The 26,860-nt window shown below is 36.8% G+C and overlaps 1 pseudogene; it reads left to right on the top strand.

Annotated features, from left to right (window-relative positions):
- Positions 1 to 26,860, top strand: part of LOC147911632 (TGF-beta-activated kinase 1 and MAP3K7-binding protein 3-like) — a 78,166-nt pseudogene that overhangs the window by 11,480 nt on the left and 39,826 nt on the right.

Below are 26,860 nucleotides of genomic sequence, written 5' to 3'. Positions count from 1 at the left end.
GATAACTTACTAGTGAGGATGTGTAGAAAAGCGAACCCTTGTGCGTTGTTGCTGGGAACATAATTTGGTGCAGCCTCTATGAAAAATGGTATGGAAATTCCTCAAAAGTTCAGACTAGAACTACCATATGATCCAGCAATTGCGCTTCTGTGTATTTACCCAAAGGAAATAAAATCACTATTGCAAAAATAATCTGTAGCCCCATATTCATTGCAACATTTTTTTTTTCTTTTTTTGGTTGTGTGTAGGAAGTTTTGCCCTGCACTAACATCTGTTGCCAATCATCCTCTTTTTCTTTTTTGTCCGCAAAGCTCCAGTACATAGTTACATATCGTAGTTGTAGAGTTGTACCTCTTCTATGTGGGACGCTGCCTCCGCATGGCTTGATGAGCAGTGAGTAAGTCAATGCCCAGAATCTGAATCAGCTAACCCCAGGCCATTGAAGTGAGATGCACAAACTTAACCACTACGGCACCAGTCCAGCCCCCAATGTTATTTTCAATAAACAAGACATGGAAACGACCTAAGTATTCATCAATGGATGAGTAGATAAAATGTGGTATATATTTACAATGGAATGTTAGCCTTAAGAATAGAAAGAAATCCTGCCTTTTCTGAAAATCGTGTTGGACCTTGGAGGCATTATACTATGAAATGTCAGTCAGAGAAACACAAATACTATATGATCTCATTTATATGTCTAACCTAAAAACAAAATTCACAGACAAAGAAAACTGGTGGCTGTCAGAGGCAGAGGGTTGGAGGTGCTGAAATTGGTGAAGGTGGTTAAAAGGTATAAACTTCCAGTTATAAAATAAGTAAATCATGGGGGTGTAATATACGGCATGGTGACTATAGTTAATAACAGTTACAATGCAATACTGTATTGTATATTTGAAAGTTGCTAAGGGTAAATCTTAAAAGTTCTCAAGGAAAAAATTATGGTTATGGTTGTTAACCAGATGTATTGTGGTGATCATTTCACAATATATGTAAATATCAAATCATGTTGTATATTTGAAACTAATGTGTGTCAATTATATTTTAGATTTAAAAAGTAAAAGTTAAAAAAGCCAAGAACTACATCAAAACAGGTAGCAATGTTTATTTTGCTGGTCATGGTTCCTCCCCCTCCACGGCACAGGCTGGCATGATCAGAGAAAACTCCCAACCCCAGCTTCTCTTTTGGAAGGGAAAGAAGAGTGGAATGTGTCTTCATCATGCTGGCTTTTCGGGGTGCTGCCTAAGGGACTGGTTTCTGTCTACCTTGCTTGAGTAGTGACTGCAATGGTAGTATATTTTGAATGCAAACAAGATGCCTGTGAGATCTAAGGCCAATGCTAGGGATTGTTACAGCACCAGAGAGACTGCAGTAGAACAGAGAGGCACCAGGGGAGCAAGAGATTATGGGATTCTGAGAAGCCAGGGGCAAACCTCTTTTAATGGGGAAATTACATGCACAAGCCCAGAGACAACATATCCCCAGAAAAGGTCAGAGGTCCCAAGAAAACCTATTTAGGCTGCTTGGTGAAGGCCTTCCTCTGTACAAAGTCCATAAAGAATGAAAGAAGTGCATGTTTCTTCAAATGCACAAATATCAACAAAAAACCAAAGGGCATATAAAGAAACAGGGAAACATTAATCAATGAAAGGAACAAAATCTTCAGAAACTGATCCTAAAGAAATAAAGATTCATGTGTTATCTGACAAAGAATTCAAACTCACCATCTTAGAAATGCTCAATGAGTTAAAAGAACACAAATAGACAAAAAATGAAAAGCTGAACAAAGTGAAACTGTAATCCAATTCTGGAGCTGAAGAATGCAGTAATTGAACAGAAAAATTTATTAGTGGGTTTGAACCGCAGAAAAATGTATTGGTCAATCAGAAAAAAAAATCAGCACTTGATTTTGAGGCATTGACCAATCAAAAGAAAAATTAGCAAACCTGAAATCAGATCATTTGAAATTATTGAGTCAGAGGAACTAGAAAAAGTATGAATAGAGTGCAGGGAACTTGGACATTATCAAGTTAAACAATATACACATTTTGAGAGTCTCAGAGGAGAAGAGAATGAGAGGGGCAGAGAGTCTTTGAAGAAATAATGGCCAGAACTCAAATTGAGGAAAGAAATGAACATACATGTCTGACCACAAACCCAGCTGTGCAAGCTGTCATGGAAAGGTGCTGGAGAGACTGAAGAAAATACCCAGAGATGGCAGAGGAGACATATGCATTTACTGAGAATTTACATGGTGATGTGCTTGCCAAGACCGATGATCCTTCCACGACCAGCATTCCAAGAACCAGTAGCTCACATGGAAGAGCTCTTTGTTCATTCAAGATATCATGTTCTTTGAGATAAGAAGATCTGGGATGGCCAGGCTCTGGATTGTTGAAATACCAGATGGTTGGTGTTATGCCCTGAAGGAGGCCAGGAGAACACATAGTTTTTATTGGGAACCCAGGCTATAGCCAGGCAAGTGAAACCCTACAATACAATTTCAAGAAGTTTAACAAACTAGCTACAATAAACCCAAAACCCCACAATGAATCACATCAAAATTTCAAATCAAACAGAATCCTAAAGCAGGAAGAGAGACATTACCGGTCACATATGGGAGATCCTCTGTAAGATAATTAATGGATTTCTCAGCAGAAACCTTGCAGGCCAGATGACACATTAAAACAAATGATAGAAAAACATTGCCAACCAAGAACACTATACCTGGCACAACTCTCCTTAAAATGTAAAGAAGAAATTGTGATTTTTCCCAGATAAAAACGGGGGGAGTTTTATCACCACTAGACCTGCCCTACAAAAAATGCTAATGGGAGTCCTTCAAGATGAGACAGAAGGATACAAGACAGCATGTTTATATGAAAATAGAAAGCTCTCCGGTAAAGGTAAATATATGACAAATATAGAACATTAGTTTGAATATTGGAATAGAGTTTAAAGTACAAAAGCATAAAAGTAACTATATTTCTATGTTATTGAATATACAATATAAAAAGATTCATTTGTGACATCATTAACATAAATTGGGGGATGCAGATGTAAAGGAGTAGAGTTTGTATGTGAATGATGTTTGTTATCCATTTAAAATATATTGTTCCATGTTTATTTTATATAATCTCTATGGTAATCACAAAGAGAATACTTATGGAAGATACATCAAAGGATGAAGTTAAATCAAAGCATGTAAGTATAAAAAAAAAAACGCACAAAGGAAGGCAGAACAAGAGGAAAACAGGCAAAGGTAGCTGTAAGACATGAAAAAACTTTTTTAAATGGCAATAGTAAGTTCTTTCCTATCACTAATTAAATATAAAAAATTTAAACAATCAAAAGACAGAATGGCTGAATGGATTGAAAAAATTAAAAAAACAGGATCTAACTAGCTACTGTATACAACAGACCCACTTTAGATCTAAGGATAACTATTGGCCAAAAGTACATGGATGGAAAATATTTTCTGCAAATGGTAACCTAAAAAGAGCAGAGGTAGCCATACTTATTTCAGGAAAAAAAAGACTTTTAAGTTAAGACAAAAGTGAACATTATATTAAGATAAAAATATGATATATTATGATGATGATTCTATATATTGTGATATAAAAATTATAAATAGAAAATCTTCAACTATATCATATATACACCCTCATACTTTTTTGTGTGTCTTGACAGTATTTCATCTAAAGTCTATTTTTTCTGAAATTGGTATGGCCATACATGCTCTCTTGTATGTGTATCCATCTAACATCAGACCTACTAAATATGTGAAACATTGACAGATTGAAGTGAGAAATATATAGAAACAATAATAGTGAGAGACACATATCCCACTTTCGATTATGGGTAGAATAACCAGACAGAAAATCAATAAGGAAACAAAACATGAACATTAATATAGATCAACAGACTTGAAACAATTAAAAGGTCAAAGAAGAAATTAAAAGGTAAATTAGAAAATAGCTTGAGACAAATGAAATGTAAAAACATTAAAAATATAGAATTGGAAATCAGTTCCTTAGTTTTACACCTCAAGGAACTAAAAATTAAGAACAAGTAAACCAAAAACGTTAGCAGAAGTAGGAAATAAAGATTTGAGCAAACGTAAATGAAATAGAAAATAAATAAAAACAAAAAATCAGTGAAACTACTAGCTGGTGTTTTGAAAGATCAAGAAAATCGAAGACACTTAGCTAGGTTAATAAGAAAAAAAGAAAACTAAAATCAAATGAAAGAAACGATGTTTTACTGATGCTACAGAAGTGAAAATATTATAAGAAAATCCTATGGACAGTAATGCAACAACAAAAAATGATAACCAAAGAAACAGATAAATTTCTAGAAACATACAACCTAACAAGACTTTATCACACACAAACACACACAAAATCTGAGCAGAACTGCACCTGCTATGGCAATTGAATATGTAATCAAAAACCTCCCAACAAGGAAAAGTCTAGGTTTCACTGGGGAATTTTATGAAATATTTAGATTAACATCAAACTTCCTCAGACTGTTACAAAAAATTGAAGAGTAGAGAACTCTTTTGAACTCAGTTTATGAGGCCAAAATAACTGTTACCAAAGCCAGACAAAGTAACGACAAGAAAAGAAAACTAGAGTCCAATATCTCTGATGAATATTGGTGCAAAAATCCTCAATGAAATACTAGTAAAGCAAATTTAATGGCACATTCTAAAGATTGTACGCAGTGACCAAGTGGATTTATCCCTGGGATGCAAAGATGTTTGGTATAGGAAATTCAAAGTAATACATTAACAGAATGGACAAAGATTGCATGATCATCTCCATGCAAATTTTTTAAAAAAATTTTTTGTTTATTGCAGTAATGTTGGTTTATAACATTGTATAAATTTCAGGTGTACATCATTATACCTCTGTTGCTGAACAGACTACATCATGTTCACCACCCAAATACTAACTACAACCCATCACCACACACATGTGCCGAATCATCCCCTTCGCCCTCTCCCAGCCCCCGGGAACCACCAATCCAATCTCCATCTCCATGCGTCTGTTTATTGTTGTTATTATCTACTACTTAATGAAGGAAATCATACGGTATTTGGCCCTCTCCCTCTGACTCACTTCACTTTGCACAATACCCTCAATGTCCATCCATGCCATCACAAATGGCTGGATTCCATCCCTTCTTATGGCTGAGTAGTATTCCATTGTGTGTATATACCACATCCTCTTTATCCATTCGTGCCCTGATGGGCACCTAGGTCACCCCCAAGTCCCGGCCACTGTGAACAACGCTGCAATAAACACAGGGGTGCATGCATCCTTATGCATTGGCATTTTCAAGTTCTTTGGACAAATACCCAGCAGTGGAATAGCTGGATCATATGGTAGTTCTATCCTCGACTTTCTGAGGAATCTCCACACTGCCCTCCATAGTAGCTGCACCAGTTTGCACTCCCACCAGCATTGCATGAGAGTTCCCTTCCCTCCTCATCCTCTCCAACACATGTTGTTTCCTGTCTGGTTAATTATAGCCATTCTGATGGGCGTGAGGTGATATCTCGTAGTTTTGATTTGCATTTCCCTGATAGTTAATGATTTTGAACATCTTTTCATGTGCCTGTTGGCCATCCCTGTATATCTTCTTTGGAGAAATGTCTGTTCAGGTCTTTTGCCCATTTTTTAATTGGGTTGTTAGTTTTTTTGTTGTTGAGATGCATCAGTTCTTTGTATATTGTGGAGATTAAGCACTTATCAGATGTATGGTTTGCAAATATCTTCTCCCAATTGTTAGGTTGTCTTTTCATTTTGTTGGTGGTTTCCTTTGCTGTGCAGAAGCTTTTTAGTTTGATGCAGTCCCATTTGTTTATTTTGTCTATTGTTTCTCTTGCCTGGTCAGACATGGTGCTTGAAAATATGTTGCTAAGACCGATGTCGAAGAGCGTACTGCCTATGTTTTCTTCTAGAAGTTTCATAGTTTCAGGTCTTACATTCAAGTCTTTAATCCATTTTGAGTTAATTTTTTTGTATGGTGTAAGGTAAAGGTCTACTTTCATTTTTTTGCATATGGCTATCCAGTTTTCCCAACACCATTTGTTGAAGAGACTTTCTTTTCCCCATTGTATGTTCTTGGCTCCTTTGTCAAAGATTAGCTATCCATAGATGTGCGGGTTTATTTCTGGGCTTTCGATTCTATTCCACTGATCTGTGTGTCTGTTTTTGTGCCAGTACCATGCTGTTTTGGTTACTATAGCTTTGTAGTATATTTTGAAATCAGAGAGTGTGATACCTCCAGCTTTGTTCTTTTTTCTCAGGATTCCTTTGCCTATTCGGGGTCTTTTGTTGTTCCATATAAATTTTAGGATTCTTTGTTCTATTTCTGTGAAAAATGTTGTTGGAACTTTGATAGGGATTGCATTGAATCTATAGATTGCTTTAGGAAGTATGGACATCTTAACTATGTTAATTCTTCCAATCCAAGAGCACGGAATATCTTTCCATTTCTTTGTGTCTTCTTCAATTTCTTTCAGCAATGTTTTATAGTTTTCCCTGTACAGAGCTTTCACCTCTTTGGTTAAGTTTATTCCTAGGTATTTTATTCTTTTTGTTGCAATCGTAGATGGGATGATATTCTTAATTTCTGTTTCTGCTACTTCGTTGTTAGTGTACAGAAACGCAACTGATTTTTGTATGTTGATTTTGTATCCTGCAACTTTACCATATTCGTTTATTACTTCTAAAAGTTTTCTGGTGGATTCTTTAGGGTTTTCTATATATAAAATCATGTCATCTGCAAATAGTGACAGTTTCACTTCATCCTTTCCAATTTGGATCGCTTTTATTTCTTTCTCTTGCCTGATTGCTCTGGCTAGGACTTCCAGTACCATGTTAAATAGCAGTGGTGACAGTGGGCATCCTTGTCTGGTTCGTGTTCTTAGAGGGATAGCTTTCAGTTTTTCACCATTGAGGATGATATTAGCTGTGGGTTTCTCATATATTGTCTTTATTATGTTGAGGTACTTTCCTTCGATACCCATTTTATTCGGAGTTTTTATCATAAATAGATGCTGTATCTTGTCAAATGCTTTCTCTGCATCTATTGAGATGATCATGTGATTTTTATTCTTCATTTTATTAATGTGGTGTATCACGTTGATTGATTTGCGAATGTTGAACCATCCCTGCATCCCTGGAATAAATCCCACTTGATCATGGTGTATAATCTTTTTAACGTATTGTTGTATGCGATTTGCTAGTATTTTGTTGAGGATTTTTGCATCGATGTTCATCAGTGATATTGGCCTGTAGTTTTCCTTTCTTGTGTTGTCCTTGTCTGGTTTTGGTATCAGGGTAATGTCAGTTTCATAGAATGAGTTAGGGAGCTCCCCACCATCTTCAATTTTTTGGAAGAGTTTGAGAAGAATAGGTATTAAGTCTTCTTTGATTGTTTGGTAGAATTCCCCAGGGAAGCCGTCTGGTCCTGGACTTTTATTTTTGGGGAGGTTTTGATTACTGTTTCAATCTCCTTACTGGTGATTGGTCTATTCAAATTCTCTACTTCTTCTTGACCCAGTTTTGGAAGGTTGTATGATTCTAAGAATTTATGCATTTCTTCCAGATTGTCGAATTGGTGGGCATATAGCTTTTCATAGTATTCTCTTATAATCTTTTGTATTTCTGTGGTGTCTGTTGTAACCTCTCCTCTTTCATTTCTGATTTTACTTATTTGTGCCTTCTCTCTCTTTTTGTTGGTGAATCTAGATAAAGGTTTGTCAATTTTGTTGATCTTTTCAAAGAACCAGCTCTTGGTTGTATTAATTTTTTCTATTTTTTTTTTTTGGTCTCTATTTCATTTGTTTCTGCTCTGATTTTTATTATTTCCATTCTTCTACTGATTTTGTCTTTGTTGTTCTTCTTTTTCCAGTTCCTTTAGGTGCATTGTTAGATTGTTTATTTGAGATTTTTCTTGTTTGTTGAGATAGGCCTACATTGCTATAAACTTCCCTCTTAGAACTGCTTTTGCCATATCCCATAAATTCTGGCATGTCATATTTTCATTTTCATTTGTCTCCAGGTATTTTTTGATTTCTTTTTTGATTTCTTCGTTGACCCAGTCATTGTTCAGTAGCATTCTGTTTAATCTCCACGTATTTGTGGCTTTTCTGATTTTCTTCCTATAGTTGATTTCTAGTTTCATACCTTTTTGGTCAGAAAAGATGCTTGGTATTATTTCAATCTTCTTAAATTTATGGATACTTGTTTTGTGGCCTAATATGTGATCAATCCTGGAGAATATTCCATGTGCATTTGAAAAGAACATGTATTCTTTGGTTTTTGGATGGAATGCTCTGTATATATCTACTAGGTCCATCTGTTCTAGTGTATCATTTAAGGCCAGTGTTTCCTTATTGATCTTCTGTTTGGATGATCTATCCGTTGGTGTAAGTGGAGTATTCAAGTCCCCTACCATTATTGTGTTACTGTCTATTTCTGTTTTTATGTCTGTTAATAATTGTTTTATATACTTAGGTGCACCTACATTGGGTGCGTAGATATTTACAAGTGTTATATCCTCTTGTTGGATTGTTCCCATGATCATTATGTAATGCCCTTCCTTGTCTCTTTTTACAGTTTTTGTTTTAAAGTCTATTTTGTCTGATATGAGTACTGCTACCCCAGCTTTCTTTTCATTGTCATTTGCGTGGAGTATCTTTTTCCATCCCTTCACTTTTAGTTTGTGAGTGTCTTTAGGTCTGAAGTGTGTCTCTTGTATGCAGCATATATATGGGTCTTTTTTTTTTTTATCCAATCAGCCACCCTTTGCCTTTTAATTGGAGCATTTAGTCCGTTGACGTTTGAAGTAGCTGTTGATAAGTATGTACTTACTGCAATTTTTTAACTTTTTTTTCCTCAGTGTTTTAGTAGTCCTTCTCTGTTCCTTCTGTCTTCTATGCAGAATTGATCATCTCTTTAGTTTGACCTCTGTCTGAAAGCTCTACTCTTTAACTCCCCTCCTCCCTCCTTTTATGTTTTTGAGATCATATCTAACCTCTTTTTTGTGCGTTTGTATCCATTTCCCTCTTATCATGGAAATAGATAATTTTTCCTATTTGTGGTCTTCTCTTTTCCCCTTAAATCAGTCCCTTTAACATTTCTTGTAGCACTGGTTTCTTGGTGACAAATTCCTTTAATTTTTGCTTGTCTGGGAACTTTTTGATATCTCCTTCCGTTTTGAATGATAACCTGGCTGGGTAGAGTATTCTTGGCTGTAAGTTTTTTCCTTTTAGCACTTTAAATATATCATGCCATTCTCCTCTAGCCTGTAAGGTTTCTCCCAGAAGTCAGCTGATAGCCTTATGGGGTTTCCTTTGTATGTAACTTGACTTTCTCTTGCGGCTTTTAGGATTCTCTCTTTATCTTTAATTCTGGACATTTTGATTATGATGTGTCTTGGTGTGGGCCTCTGTCGGTTTATCTTGTTTGGGGCTCTCTGTGTTTCCTGTACCTGGATGTCTGTTTCCTTCCTTAGGTTCAGGAAGTTTTCATCTATTATTTCTTGAAAAAGATTTTCTGCCCCTTGTCTTGCTCTTCTCCTTCCGGGACACCTATAACAAGGATGTTAGTGCACTTGATGTTGTCCCAGAGGTCCCTTAGACTGTCCTTACTCTTTTTAATTCTTTTCTCTTTTACTTGTTCAGCTTGGGTAATTTCTTCTAGTCTTTTGTCCAGCCCACAGATCCATTCTTCTGTATCCTCTACTCTGCTTTTGAGTCCCTCTAATGAATTTTTCATTTCCAGTATTGTATTCTTCATTTCTGATTGGTTCTTTTTTATATCTTCCATTTCTTTGTTGACATTCTCACTGAGTTCATCTATTCTTCTCCCCAGATTAGTGAGCATCCTTAACACTCTTTGTTTGAACTCTCTGTTGGGTAGGTTGCTCATTTCTGTTTCACTTAGTTCCTTTTCTGGGGTTTTGTCCTGTTCCCTTACTTGGAATGTATTCTTTTGCCTCCTCATTTTGCCTCTTTCCCTGTGCTTGTGTCTACGTATTAGGTAGGTCAGCTACGTCTCCTGCTCTTGGATAAGTGACCTTATGTAAGTGATGGCTTAGGAGGCCTGCCGTGTGCTTCCCTCAGTTCTCAATGTTCCAGGGGTGACCCCTATGTGGGCTATGTGTGTCCTTCTGTTGTGGCCTGTTAGCTCTCCCAGTAGGTGCCCAGGGAGGCTGAGTTATGCTCCTGGCCAGCTGTTGTAACGCTCAACTGCTTGTGGTTGTTGTGGGCCCTTCAGTCTCTTTATCAGGTGTGGGGAGCCCCAGCACAGTTGGCTGTAAGTTCTAATACCACATTTGTGTTGCAATATTTCTTTTAAGTGAGTAGGCCCCCAGCATGGCAGGTTGTTAGGCTCAGGGCCTTACAATTGCTGTAAGCCTCTAGCCTATTAGGTCTCTTGTCAGCTCTCTGAGGATTGCAGCTGGGTGGGGCTGGCCTCAGGCACAGGAGCACCCAATTGTTTCAGGCTTTGGAAGGTGGGGCAAACCTCCTATGTGGGTCTTTGAGAAGCACAAGTCTTCTGCAGTTGACAAGCCCTGCCGCCCACAGGTCCACACACACAGTCTACACAGTCCTGCCCTGTGTGAGCGCCCCAACCTCCCCAAGCGGACCTAGTCTCTCCACGACAGGAGCCCTACACACTCCGCCACCGCCCCACACTCTCCACCCACTCCTTGTGCACACCCTGCCCTGCTAAATTCGGCTCAGTTGCCAGGCTGCAGAGAATCCAGTCACCAATCTATGCAGGCCCACACGTTGCCTGAGGGCTTGTTGTTGGGTGGGGCCAGTCTCTAGGGTGGGCTGCCTGCCCTGGCTGAGCTGGATTAAATCGGTGCTCTAGCAGGTGGAGCAGACCCTGGGCTAGCAGGCCTCAGGGAGAACTCCAATGGCATCTGTGTCAGCACGCACACACCAGGCCACAACAATGGCCGCCGCCCATGTCCCAGTCCCTGGAGAGGTCTCACCTCTCACCGAGATGCACTCAGGGCCTATTAGGTGAGTCCCTTGTCACCAAAGCACTGTGCACCTTTCTTTCTCGTCATTTTAGGACGCTTTCTGAAACAGGTGAGTTTGTGCGCGGGCCCTTTAAGAGCCGGTTTTAGTTTCTTTGTGAACCGGGTTTTTTGGGGGTATTCCCCAGTGTTTTAGTAGCAGGCAAAGTCAGATATTATGCTGCTGGTCTCGATTGTGCTGGGTCCACAAAATGCCCACAGCGGGGGCGCTCCCCGGCTCAGGACCCCGCGCCTCCAGGGAGGGCTGCGTACCTGTGGGCTGCTCCTGGCGGCCGTGAAGCTGGAGGCTTGTGAAGGCGGCGTTTTTCCTCTCCAGAAGGGAGTTTCTGCCTCTTCCACCACAGTTAGGATTGTCCGTTGTTGCAGGAGTTCCTCTTATCCAGTTTTCAGTTCTGTCTCAGGGGTGATTTTTCCACGAGTAGTAGTAAATTGGCTGTGTCCACCAGAGGAAGTGAGTTCACAGTCTGCTTACGCCGCCATCTTGACTCCGCCTCTTCCATACTGACTGATATCTTTGAGTATATCCAGATGGTGTGCTGTAGTAGGTAGTTAGCTACATCTCAAGTCTCCAAGGGAACATGATGCTTAAGTTACAAATATGGGAATCACTAACGTTTAACTGTACTGAAACCTTATTAGGTGATGTGATCACTGTGTAAGAGGATGTAGAACAAGAAGAGACAGCCTAGTACAAAGATCAGGGTAATACCAACATTAAAGAGTAGTGACAGGGGGCCGGCCTGGTGGCAAAAGCGGTTAAGTGCGTGGGCTCCGCTGAGGCGGCCCAGGGTTCACAGGTTCGGATCCTGAGTGCACACCGACGCACCGCTTGTTGAGCCATGCTGTGGCGGCATCCCATATAAAGTGGAGGAAGATGGGCACGGATGTTAGCCCAGGACCACTCTTCCTCAGCAAAAAGAGGAGGATTGGCAGATGTTAGCTCAGGGCTGGTCCTCCTCACAAAAAAAAAAGTAGTGACAGAAGAGTTAGGAAGAAACTAGGCTAGTATAAGGTAACAGAATCTGAAAAAGTAAGGGGATATTATAAAAAAGTAGTTGCACTGTGGAGTTAACAGGAGTAGGGATTAGGGGATTTCCTCTGGATTTAGCAACAGAGACATGATGGAGAGAGTATTTCAGTGGAACAGGGTCCTGTGCCATATCAGGGTGGATAATGTAATGAATAGCAAGGAGCCGATCAGCACAGAAAAACCGTGAGGCATATATAAATGTAAATCAGAAGTTGTCTATATTCTCCCAAATATTGATTTTTTCTCATGTTCTTTTGACATCTTCCATGTTGGTGGTTGGAAGTTTTATTAAAGCACTCCCTAATAGCTTTGTTTAGGCTTTCACCTGTGGTTAGGCCTAGTCATATACGGAAGGACTGCCTAGCCACACTGTAAACATGGAGAGTGCATTAACTCTTTGAGGATCTTGACTTGGAAGGTGGAAGAGAGAGCACTAGATACTCAGTAAAAGTCACAATAGGTTGTATACAAAATTTTCTGCCCATGCTGGAAGTTAAATTTAAGATTATATGGTATTCGTTTTGTGTGTGTCTGTGTGAGGAAGATTGTCCCTGAGCTAACATTTGTGCCAGTCTTCCTCTATTTTGTGTGTCAGTTGCCACCACTGCATGGCCCAGGATCCAAACCCATGAAGCCCAGGCTGCCAAAGTGTAGCATGTGAACTTAATCATCATGCCACTCGGCTGGCCCCATGATATTCATTTTCTAAATTAGCTACTTAATAAAACACCAAAAATAATTTGTTTTCCTTTGACATTTTTATCTTAAAAATGTTCCCTTTGTAGTCTCTATGTTACCGCAAGGAGTGGTATAATTGAAAGTTTCATGTGGTGTTTGAAAGGACTAGATTTGGTTGTGGGGTGAGCCTCCTTTATATCAGTGGTTCAGATGTGTACCTTGTGAGTATAATTTCCATGCACCCCATGAAGATGCATCTATTTGCTTCTTATTCTTTAAAATATTTGGCTATCTAGTGAATGAACACAGCATAAATACTGAGAATTTTATGGTTGACGTTGCAAATTTCTCTCCTTTTAATAAGAGAAATACAGATTAAGAAGTAGACCAGTAAATTGACCCTTGATATTTCTGGTTGATTATGATGTCTCAGTATTGCTTCCTTAGTTGTCTTATTTATGTGGGTAGTTAACCTGAGTAGTACCAGTGAAATTGAGGGTCAATTTCCCATATTCAAACTGTACCCCCAAATTCTTCTGTACCCCCAAGTTTTGCAACTGCTTCTGTGGTACTAGAGAATACCTGACAGCATAGCTCTCAAAACACCTGAGAGCATAGCTTGTGGGCTGGCTTGTAATGGCTAACTGGCTAATGAAAAGCCATGCATCATCTTTGTAAACAAAGGATTGTACATTTCCATTTGTGCTTGCCCAGTGTTGTCATTTAAACATTGTGTTTAAATGTTGAAAGGAATTTAATCACATTTCAAATTCAAGCCTTGAAAATATTTTAAGTGCAAGGAAAATGCAAGGAAAACAATGTTACTGTGTTTTCTGATGAAGCCCTCATCTCTTGAAATTTTTATGTCATAGGTAAAAACAGTTACTTTGCTTTAGAAAATGATGTGATAGCTTTTAGGAAAACATGAGTGACAATACTGAAATACTGTTTCTTAAGGCTAAAAACAATAGTTGCCAAATAATAATATACTGTATTTTGAATCTCTTTACTTCTTCACTTCATTTCCTCCTCCTCTTCCTCGTCTTCTTATTACTTCTCCTTTTTGGCACTAAAATGGACTTGAAATTTTTTGGTTGTTTTTATTTTTTATTGAAGCATAGTTGATAAAAATTATTATATTAGTTTCAAGTATAGAACATAGTGTTCCAACATTTATATTACATTGTGAAATGATCACCATGACAGGTATAATTACCATCTGTCACCATACAAATTTGTCACAATATTATTGACTATATTCCCTCTACTGTACATTATGTCTCCATGAATTATTTATCTTATAACTAGAATTTTGTACCTCCTCATCCCCTTCACCTATTTTGCCCATCCCTCTAGCTCCCTTCTCTCTGGCAACCACCAAAGTTTATTCTTTGTCTATGAGTTTGTTTTGTTGTTTATTTCATTTTTTAGATTCCAGATATAAGTGAAGTCATATCATATTTATATTTTTCTGCCTGACATATTTCACTTAGCATAATACCCTCTAGGTCCATCCAAGTGGCATCATTTCATTCTTGGTTATGGCTGAGTAATATTACATTGTATGTATGTGCCACCTCTTCTTTATCCATACGTCTATTGATGGACACTTAAGTAGCTTCCAGATCTTGGCTATTATAATCCTGCAGTGAACATAGGGGTGTGTGTATATTTTCAAATTAGTATTTTCATTTTCTTCTGTTAAACAACCAGAAGTGAAATTGCTGGATCATATGGTAGTTCTATTTTTAATTTTTCAGGAACCTCCATACTGTTTTCTGTAGTTTATGGAAAACATAAAGTATGCAGTTTATGGCTGCATCAAATTACATTCCCACCCACAGTGTGCAACTTGTCTCCAACTCCTTGTCAACACTTGTTATTTGTTGCCTTTTTGGTACTAGCCATTCTGCCACATGTGAGGTGATATCTCATTGTGGTTTTGATATGCATTTCCCTGGTGATTAGTGATGTCGAGCATGTCTTCATACGTCTCTTGGCCAGATATATGTCTTCTTTGGAAAAACGTCTTTCCAGGTCCTCTGACCATTTTTAATTGGATTGTTTTTTCTGATATTGAGTTGTATGAGTTCTTTATATATTTTCGATATTAACCTCTTTTTGGATATATCATTTGCAGGTATCTTCTCCCATTCAGTTGGTTGCCTTTTTGTTTTGTTGATGATTTCCTTCACTGTGCAAAAGGTTTTTAGTTTGACATACCATCTGTTTATTTTTGCTTTTTTTGCCTTTGCCTGAGGAGACAGCTCCAAAAACATTGCTAAGAGTGATGTCAAAGAGCTTACTGTGTATGTTTTTTTCTAGGAATTTTATGGTCTCAGCTCTTATATTTAAGTCTTTAATCCGTTTTGAGTTAATTTTTGTATGTGATTTAAGCAAATGTTTCTCTCTTTTGCACGTTGTAGTCTAGTTTTGCCAACACTATTTATTGAAGAGACTGTGTTTTCCCCATTCTTGCCTCCTTTGTCATAGAGTGACCATGTAAATCTGGGTTTATTTCTGAGCTCTATTCTGTTTCATTGATCTCTGTCTCTGTTTTTGTGCCAGTACCATATAGTTTTGATTCCTATAGCTTAGTAGTATAGTTTGAAATCGGAGTGTGATACCTTTAGTTTGTTTTTCTTTCTCAAGATTGCTTTGGCTATTTGGTGTCTTTGTAGTTCCATACAAATTTTAGGTTTATTTGTTCTATTTCTGTTTAAAATGTCATTGGTATTTTGATAGAGATTGCATTGAATTTGTAGATGGCTTTGGGTAGTATGGGCATTTTAGCAATATTAATTCTTCCAATCCACAAGCATGGTACATCTTTCCATTTATTTGTGTCGTTTTCAGATTCTTTAATCATAATGTCTCATAATTTTCAGAGTAGAGGTCTTTCACCTCCTTGGTTAAATTTATTCCCAGGTATTTTATTCTTTTGATGCAGTTATAAATGGGTTGTTTTCTTAATTTCTCTTTCTGATAGTTTGTTATTAGTGTATATAAACACAGCAAATGTCTCTATATTGATTTTGTATCCTGCAATTTTACTGAATTTGTTTATCAGTTCTAATATTGTTTTTTGGTGGCGTCTTTAGAGTTTTCTGTCTATAGTATCTTGTCATCTACACATAGTGATAGCTTTATTTCTTCCTTTCAAATTTGGATGCCTTTTATTTATTTATTTCTTTTCTCATTGCTATGGCCAGGACTTCTAATACTATGTTGAATAAAAGTGGCAAGAGTGGGCATCCTTGTCTTGTTCCTGATCTTAAAGGAAATGCTTTCAGCTTTTCGCCATTGGGTAGATGTTGGCTGTGGTTTTGTCACATATGGCCTTTATTATGTTGAGCTATGTTCCCTTATACCCACTTTGATGAGAGAGTTTATCATAGATGTCGTTGAATTTTGTCAAATACTTTTTTTGCATCTATTGAGATGATCATGATTTTTATCCTTCATTTTGTTAGTGTGGTTTATCATGTTGATTGATGTGCAGATATTGAGGTATCCTTGCATCCCTGGGATAAATCCCACTTGATTATGGTGTTTGATCTTTTTAATGTGTTGTCGAATTCAGTTTGCTAATACTGTATTGAGGATTTTGCATCTATGGTCATCAGGGATATTGGCCTGTAATTTATACCACAGAGGTATAAAGGATTGTAAGAGAATACTATGAAAAACTATATGCCAAGAAATTGGACAATCTAGAAGAAATGGATAAATTGTTAGACTCATACAACCTCCCAAAACTGAATCAAGAAGAACTAGAGAATCTGCATACACCAATCACAAGTAAAGGGATTGAAGCACAAATCAAAAACCTCCCAGAAAGCAAAAGTCCAGGATCAGATGGCTTCTATGGAGAATTCTACCAAAAATTCAAGGAAGATTTAATTTCTATCCTTCTCAAACTATTCCAAAAAATTGAATAGAAGATGGAACACTTCTAACTCATTCTACAAGGTCAACATCACCCTGATCCCAAGGCCAGACAAAGACAACAAAAAGAAGGAAAATTACAGGCCAATATCCTGATGAACATCGATGGTTCTAAGCTAAAAAGTTTCTACACACTAAGGAAACTATCAAAAAAATGAAAAGACACCCTAACAATTGGGAGAAGATATTTGCAAACTGTATATCTGATAAGGGATTGATATGTAAAAAATATGAAGAACTCATATATCTCAACAACAAAAAAACTAACAACGCAATTAAAAAAATGGGCAAAAGATCTGAACAGACATTTCTCCAAAGAAGATATACAGATGGCCAACAGGCGCATGAAAAGATGTTCAACATCATTAACTATCAGGGAAATACAAATCAAAACTACCATGAGATGTCACCTCACTCCTGTCAGAAGGGCTATAATTAACAAGACAGGAAACAACAAGTGCTGGAGACAATGTGGAGAGAAGGGAACTCTCATACATTGTTGGTGGGAGTGCAAACTGGTGCAGCCACAATGGAAAACAGTATGGAGAGTCCTCAAAAAATTAAGAATAGAACTACCATATGATCCAGCTATTCCACTGCTGGGTTTTTATGCAAAGAATGTGAAAACGTGAATGAATAAAGATACATTCACATCTATGTTCATCACAGCATTATTCACAATAGCCAACACTTGGAAGCAACCTAGGTGCCCATCAGGGGACGAATGGATAAAGAAGATGTGGTTTATATACATAATGGTATACTACTCAGCCATAAGAAACTATGAAATCCAGCCATTTGTGACAACATGGATGGACCTTGACGGTATTATGGTAAGCAAAATAAGTCAGAAGTATTTGACTTTCGATCTCACTCATAAGTAGAAGATAACAACAACAACAAACAATCACATAGAGACAGAGACTGGATTGGTGGTTACCAGAGGGGAAGGGGGGAGGGAAGAGGGAGAAAGGGTTGATTAGGCACACGTGTGTGTTGATAGGTTGCACTTGGTCATTGGGTGGTGAACATAATGTAATATATATATAGAAACTGAAACATAATCTTCTACACTTGAAATTTATATAATGTTATAAACCACTGTTACTGCAATAAATAAGTAAATAAATTAATTGATTTAAAAAATAAAAATAAAAACTACTACAAAAAATCAACTTATAAAAATCAGTTGCATTTCTTTAATAATGAACTAACAGAAAGAGAACTCTAGAATACAATCCCATTTACAATCACAACAAAAAGAATAAAATATCTAGGAATAGATTTAACCAAGGAGGTGAAAGACATATACAATGAAAACTATAAGATGTTATTGAAAGAAATTGATGATGACAAAAGAAATGGAAACACATGGATTGGAAGAATAAACATAGTTAAAATGTCCATATTACCTAAAGCAATCTACAGATTCAGCGCAATCCCGATCAGAATCCCAGTGACATTCTTCACAGAAATTGAAGAAAAGAATCCAAAAATTTATATGGGGCAACAAAAGACCCCAAATAACTAAAGCAATCATGAGAAAAAAGAACAAAGCTGGAGGCATCACAATCCCTGGCTTCAAAATGTACTACAAAGCTATAGTAATCAAAACAGCACGGTAATGGTACAAAAACAGAGACACAGACCAATGGAACAGAATTGAAAGCCTGGAATAAAGCCACACATCTACAGACAGCTAATCTTCAACAAAAGAGCCAAGAACATATAATGGAGAAAGGAAAGTGTCTTCAATAAACGGTGTTGGGTAAACTGGAGAGCCACATGTGAAAGAATGAAAGTAGACCATTGTCTTACACCATACACAAAAATTTACACAAAATGGATTAAAGACTTGCAGGTAAGATGTGAAACCATAAAACTGCTAGAAGAAAATATAGACAGTATACTCTTTGACACCAGTCTTAGAAGAATCTTCAAATACCATGTCTAATCAGGCAAGGGAAACAAAAGAAAAAATAAACAAATGGGACTACATCAGACTAAAGAGCTTCTGCAAGGCAAAGGCAACCAGGAACAAAATGAAAAGACAACCCCCCAACTGGGAGAAAATATTTGCAAATCATATATCTGACAAGGAGTTAATCTCCAAAATATATAAAGAATTCACGCAACTCAACAACAAAAAAAACAACCCAATCAAAAAATGGGCAGAGGTTATGAACATTTTTCCAAGGAAGATAGACAGATGGCCGATAGGCACATGAAAAGATGTTCAACATCACTAATCATTAGGGAAATGTAAATCAAAACTACAATGAGATATCACCTTACATCTTGTTAGAATGGCTGTAATTACTAAGACAAAAAATAAGAAATGTTGGAGAGGATGTGGAGAAAGGGAACCTTCATATGCTACTGGTGGGAATGCAAACTGCTGCAGCCACTATGGAAAATGTTACGGAGATTTCTCAAAAAATTAAAAATAGAGATATATATGACCCAGCTATCCCACCACTGGGTATTTATCCAAAGAACTTGAAATCATCAGTTCAAAGAGACTTATGCAGCCCTATGTTCATTGCGCGTTATTCACAGTAGCCAAGATGTGTAAGCAATCCAAGTGCCTCATGGACTGATCAATGGATAAAGAAGATGTGGTATATATTTATACAATGGAATACTACTCCACCATAAAAAAAGACAAAACCATCCCTTTTGTAACAACAAGGATGGACGTTGAGGGTATTATGTTAAGCAAAATCAGCCAGACAGAAAAAGACAAACACCACTTGATTTCACTCACTTGTGGGAGATAAACAAACACATGGACAAAGAGAAGAAATTAGTGGTTACCAGAGGGGCAAGTGGTTTGAGAGTGTAAAGGGGCACATATATATGTTGACCTACAAATAATATTGTACACCTGAAATTTCAGTGTTATAAACTGTTATCACCTTAATAAAATAATTTAAAAAATGGTGAATTAGATATAGGGATCTTTTGTTTTTTAAATTTAGCTGTTTATTATAGACCTAGATATAGCCTTTGAATAGACCTACTATAGCCTTGATATTGCCTCTGATTCCTTTCATTTCTTAATAGCTTCACAGAGATATTACTTAAATTTTTCCTTCGTAGGAAAATTTACTTAACTTATTACTTTAGAGATGCATGTTGAATAGGCTGACAAATCTAAACTTTGTGTCCTTTGAAATGTGGATTCTTTTGCAACGGTATAATTAGGCTACCCAAATGAATATGGAAAACATTAAAATACAAGATTATTAATAAATTTGTTGTCTATTAATGCCTTCAGAATTGTTTTTTGTTTCAATGAAATTCGAATTTAGGTTCTTCCCCAATCAAGATTGTGTTCCTTTGGAAAACAAAATGTCAGTGACATTTTCTAGTTGACAACAAATTTTAATCCTTTGACTCCAAATTTTCTTGTAATATTTAGTGTCTGTCCACTTTTTAACATTTTCAAAAGGTATAAGAAAAAACCCAATGTTTGAATTATGACTGTGTTCTTCCTAAACTTCAACAAATACTGTTTTCTGTGATTTATAATGTATTTTAAAGATATTTGAACTTTAGTTGCAAAAGCTTTATGTGAGGAAAAGGGTATAAATTATTTTGGAGTTTGGACACAGCCATTTCTTTACATTTCAGAGAATACATTTTGCAAAAGTTTGCTTGATTTAGCCTTGTTTTACTTCTTTTGGTGCAGTAATTTACATTTGGTGTAATAATACTCTCCCTTGGAATTATTCTTAAAATGGAAAGAACACTGGGATTCATGAGAGCAAGAATATAGAACTGATTTTCCAGTTAACTACTTAAGTATCTGTAGTTAAGCCATCTAAGTTACGATGCCCCTTACTACATCTGTAAATGCAAAATGAACTGGACTGTATGATCCGTGAGGACATCTAAATATTTTCTGTGTCACAGAAAAAGTATTTGTTGAAGTTTAAGAATATAATAATAATAATTTAAAGATTTGACTTTTTCTTTATTCTTAGTATCATGCTAAGAAGGGAGACAAAGTAAATATTTCTAAGACTAATAAAATAGTTCAGGATTTTTTAATTTAATGGAAAACTGTTTTGTAACATCTCAAATTTTTGAAAAGAGAGAAACTTGTGAATAATATTGTATAGAACTTCTAAAATCTTGGTTTGCTGCTTCCAGTTTTTTGGGCATGGGTAATTCAAAAATTTCAAATTTGCAAGTGATTTTCAAAACATAGAAAGCCATTTTTCTGTCAGAGGGAGGGTGAATGACTTTCACTGAAATAGCAGAGACCAGTTTTACTGCTAAATTACTCTAACATGGCAAAGTTATTAAACATATAGACATTTTTTGCTATTTCTTTTGTTCAGCTTTAATCTGTGGTAACACTGCATACAGTAGAAACTATACAAAGTAACTTTAAAAAAGTAAATATTGCCTCACAGTTCAGTTATTTTTACTTTTCAGGAGTTATTCTAGTTGTTTTCTCCTTTTGGGATGTCAGTGCCTTTTGTAAATTAAAACATGGTAGTTTTCATGTTTATCATTTTAAATGTTAGTGATAAATGTTACTTATGTAATGCAGCAATTGTACTAAATCCAAAATGAGTCAAACATTTTAATTAGTTGAGATGCAACAAGTATAAAATGAGTCCTTGGTTTGGAATCAGAAAACTTGCATCTGAGTGACAGTTTCATTAGCAGGTATTCAGATGTCTTTACATTTCTCTAGGAGTGGTAGAAGTAATGTAAGCTAAATGTTTGTGAAGTATGTGAATCTTTTGACACCTTTTCAGAATTAATGACTTTGAAGTTTCTTCATAGTTAAACTCACATTCTCTGTTTACACTATAACACTTGTGTTTGCATAACTGTCAGGCAAATCATGATTTCCACTATTAGGATTTCTCAGTTTTGCCAATGTTACTTATATCATTTTTCTCCCCCAGAATAACAAGAGCCTTGATTGATGCCTGCTGCCAAGCCCTTTCCCAGGACAGTAGCAAATACTTATATACGGAATACCAATAGTCCACATGACAACAAGATGTATAGAAATCACCTTTTGCATATTAATTTGTGTACTCATTCTCCTAGTAGCTATCACCCAGTAGATGGAGCTCAACGTAATGGTGGTCAAACACTGGCACACAGCTCAAGTGATGGACATATTGATCCACAGCATACAGCAAGTAAACAGATGAACAGAACAGAAGTGCAGCTACTTCTTCACAGCCACCTCAACAGCCATTTTCTATGCAAACAGGAATGAATCCATATGTTATACAAGGGCATTCACCACGACTGCTACCACCTTCTTCATATATGCACATATCTCAGTATGGTACAAATGCGGTTACTGTTACAGTGTCCCAAAACTTCTCTTCTGAACAGACTGTACCAAGATCTGTATAAACTCTTCCACAAGTTCCAAGCAATATGTATGCATCTCCTGCTTCTATTTATATTAGGCAGATATCTCAGAGTTCACCAAGAGGACAAACTCCACAGAGTATGCCATGGCAGTCCCCACCACAGCTCCCAAGACCTCATTATAGCCAGTGCCCTTTACCCACTTGTTTCCATCAGCAGAACTATCAACTTTCTCAGTATTCTCTCAAACAGCAGCAGATCCCACAATCGGCTTACCATTCACCACCTCCTTCTCAATATCCTTCACCGTTCAGCTCTCCACAGCATCAAGTGCAACTTTCCCAGTTGGGCCACTCAAGATCTCATGTCTTTATGCCACCTAGTCCTTCAACTACTTAACCCCCTCCATATCAAGGATCTCCTAGCTCTTAGAAGCAGAGAAGTCATTCAGTAGCCTATCTCCCGTATACAATATCTAGCTCACCCAAAGGATCCATGAAAAAGATAGAAATTACACTTGAACCCTCTCAGAGACCTGGGATAGCAATTAATAGGAGTTCTTCACCTGTCCGTAATCAACTATCTCCATGGAATCAGCACTTATTTTGCACAGCCACCACACCACCTTCAGGTTCTTCAAGGCTGGTACCTAGTCAACCAAAACCTCAATTTAGTGTTAACCCCAAGAATGTTTCATATACACAGGCAACTCGACCTTCACGTGCTCCATCACAATCTCCTCGCGTAATGACAAACCCAACTACAGTTTTTAAAGTTACTGTAGGCCGAGTAATGTCTGAAAATCTCTTATATTTAGTGGACCAAGAATGCTCTGCAGCACCAGAACCTATCCAGCCGATTTCATTGGCACTAGATTGGAGGGAAGAAAAGGGAAGCCATAAATATCAGAAGTGTTCTAGTTCTGGATCAGATGACTATGCCTATACACAAGGTAAATTTTAGCCATTTTATGAAATTTTATTTTTGTGATGAGGCACAGTCTCGCATTAAAAATAAAATAATTTATATTAGCTATTTAGTTTTAATTAAGTATTCAGTATTTATTAAATGTTGGACAATGATATTGCTGTTAAGGATAAAGTTAGCGGTTCAGAGTTACCTACAGATTCATCTACAAAGAGAGTCATCTACATTTTTCTTATGAAAATGCCAGCATGAGAAGACCTAAAAATACTTTTTTTATGATAATAGAAGAAAGATGCAGATAAGTAAATTGTATCTTGTCAAAAGTACAAACTGCAGAGAGGGGAAAATATATTGCAGGGGGGAGGACTAATGTTTATTAAGGTAAAAGAATTTGGATCTTTCTAAAGAGGGTAGTTGAAAGGAGTAATTTTATAAGTTATATATGTATTCTAAGGAGTGCAATTACTCATGAAGATATTGTTGGATTAGTTAATAGTAGACCAAACTAAATATAAAAGGGAAGATAACTTCTTAAAATTCCACTCAGATTGTTTCAAGATACCTGAGAATTTATAATTCTTTCAATACTTGAGAAGAGAATTTTGATTTTGATAATTCAATATGTGTGATCCAGAACCTGTTTAAAATGTACACAAATATAGTTGAAGAGAATCTTAGAGAAACTTAACTATGACAGAACAAGTTGGATGTATAGATGGTATCATTTTGGCAGCAATTACAAGAACTAAGCTAAACCAGAAATGGGAGATAGAATAGCAGTAGAAAGACATAGGAGGGTCCAGCCTGGTGGCACAGTGGTTAGGTGTGTGAGCTCAGCTTTCGCGGGCTGGGGTTTGCTGGTTCGGATCCCAGGTGCGCAGTGACACACAGCTTGTCAGGCCATGCTGCAGCGGCATCCCATGTAAAATAGAGGAAGATGGGCTTGGATGTTAGCCCAGGGCCAGTCTTCCTCAGCAAAAAACGAAGAGGATTGGCATCAGATGTTAGCTCAGGGCTGATCTTCCTCACACACACACAGAAAAAGACATAGGAGTAAATGGCAACTAAAGTTGGATGATGGGGTTTTTATGAGTATTTTATGCATTAATAGTTTACATAGAAATGTCTAGGTCATTTGTTCAATGTTGTTCTCTCAATGACTTTATCTTGGATGCTTTAGCCTTGCTGTTACATCAGCAAGCAAGGATGGAGAGGTTATCAAAGCAATTGCAACTTGAGAAAGAGGAGCTAGAGTGGTTGAAGTTTGAAGTTAATGGGATGGAGCATGACTTAATGCAGAGATGGCTCAAAAGGGTCAGCTGCGCCACTGCTATTCCAGTGGTAAGTGATCTATTGGGACGTGTTAATAGGAAGGTAGAGAATTTTAGCTGTCCAGGCCATTTGTTGGTTTTTTAGGATTTGCTCCTGGTGTAGTATTTAAAAACAATACCTTAAATACCTTTTGTCAAAATAATTTGATGGTTTATTTTTCATGTGTGTGAATTCCAGGCTCATCAGTATTTTCAGACACATTGATAATCAAGATACAGCATCTCAACTATTATTCATTTCTTTCAGTCAAAACAGAAGTGAAAACTGAACCTTGAGCAAATATTTTATTATTCTTCTTGAATCCATTTCTTGTAGACATGTAATAATATTTTCTCAAACATTTAAAGTTTATTCTTCTAAATACATTAATTCAAATGACCTAGAGAGAGACCAATATGAATTTGAGAAAACTATCAACTATAGACTATTTTTAAGGCTAATCAGTTTCACTAAGTGTAAGTAATTGTAGAAATTTGTTATATAGTACGATAACAAAGCATCCTAAGAGGACTTGTTCTAATGAAAATATTAGGATGGTATTTATTTAACATGTTGGTTAATATACATGAATTCTAAAGATCTTAAGAAATTCATGATTCTCAAAATCTTGTGACATTGCAAGATTTTTGTTATCCAAACTACTGTTCCACCTTTCAGCATTCATTTATTCAACAAATTTCTTTTGCATACAATTTATGATTGTGGTAGTATGGTCCATGCTTACCTGCTAGTGGGGGAAATAGATAGTCAGAGGTAATTGTATAATATAGTGTGGCAGGTGCTATGTGTACTCACTGGTAATTACAGAATTCATACATCAGCTGGATCATGTTTATTATCCAAGCACTTTTTCTCTCACATTATTTTCCTGGTGTAATGCCCTACATCTATGCGTGTATAAGTCCTGTTTGTTCTTTCTTCAAGTCTTAGCTTTCTTCTGATTTTCATGAGGTTATTAGATGGCAGGAAAAAAAAGAGGTCAAGAACCACTTCCTTAAACTATAGATACTATGGAGAAAGGGGAAGTCATTTTAGAAAAGAAAGGAATGTTAGTTAATGAACGCTTGAAATCAAGACAGACCAAGGTAGCAAATACAGTTCTCTTGCTCAAAAGGAAGATTTTTGATGGCTTAAATGCAGCCTAGGTAAATACGGGCTTAGACCTTGAAGTTTACGTTGAGATGTTAGGAATTTATTCTGCTGCCAGTAGGAACCAATGGAAGTTTTTGGGAAAGAGACTATTGAAAAACAGTCATCTTCAACAATCTAAAAACATTATTTTTAATAATAACTAAAATTTTAATATTAATATAGTTAAAAGAAAATTATAAAACTGTCTTTAAGTGAAAGACAATATTACTGTGAATCAGTTTTCTTTTTTTTCCCCTTTATTTGAGATCTTAATTGAATTCTCTGAGTGGGAGAGATATTGAAGGATGTAACCAGTGTGCTAATCCTTCTGTGTTCATTGGGCGCTTTGAGTCCTTTAGGTACCTGTGTAGATAAACAGACTTTCTGCTGTAGAAATCATTTCTTTTAAAACGACCATATGAGATTTTTTTGGCAACCACTTGCTATAGGGTAATTTTTGATAAATAAAAATTTATTGATTTTTATTTATTTATTTTGTGAGGAAGATTCACCCTGAGCTAACCTCCAATGCCATTCCTCCTCTTTTCGCTGAGGAAGATTGGCCCTGGGCTAACATCTGTGCCCATCTTCCTCTACTTTATGTGGGATGCCGCCACAGCATGGCTTGACAAGCAGTGCGTCTGTGTGTCCCTGGGATCTGAACACATGAACCCTGGGCTGTTGAAGCGGTGCGCATGCATGTAACCCCTACACCACAGGGCTGCCCCGAAACTTTATTGATTTTTTTATTGGTAGTAGAAAGTTGTCTAATGTAGCATGGGTTAGTGCTTCAAAATTATAAAAACAGAATTTTTACATCAGAGCTTTTATTGACGAGATTTCTTTATAAAAAGAAAAGAAAAAGGATTTGTTGAGGAAACTGCTGCCCTGAGCTCTAGTTTACTTATTATTTTATTGAGCTGAAATTCACATAACATGAAATTAACCACTTTAATTTATTTTTAACTTTTTATTATGGAGAATTTAAAAAATACAAAATAGATAGAATAGTATAATGAACTCCCATGTAGCAGTCACCCAGCTTCAGAACTTATCAACTCGAGTGATATTATTTGGGAAATAAGATATTTGAGTGTGTGATTCCTATGTGTTTCCATTCCCAGGCCTAGAGTGAAATGAGGCACTGAGGGGCATTTAACATAGCAGTTAAAATGATAGGATTTAGAATCAGGTGCGAATTTGAAACCTAATTCTGCTAGACACATCTCGGTCGTATGTCCCTACGAACACAAAGAATTCCATTTTTATTCTTAGGTGCTCATTTGAGATACTATGACATTGTGGAAAGAGTGTCCACACAGACTTTAGAGTTAATAGTTCTGGTGCTTACTGGCTATATCCAACTTTTCTGCATTTGATTTCCCTATATA

Source organism: Ceratotherium simum, chromosome Y (genome assembly GCF_057802395.1).
Source record: "Ceratotherium simum simum isolate JZ-2026a chromosome Y, ASM5780239v1, whole genome shotgun sequence".
Taxonomy (NCBI): domain Eukaryota; kingdom Metazoa; phylum Chordata; class Mammalia; order Perissodactyla; family Rhinocerotidae; genus Ceratotherium; species Ceratotherium simum.
The sequence above is the reverse complement of the archived record's forward strand: the minus strand, read 5'-3'. Positions and strand labels throughout refer to the sequence as shown.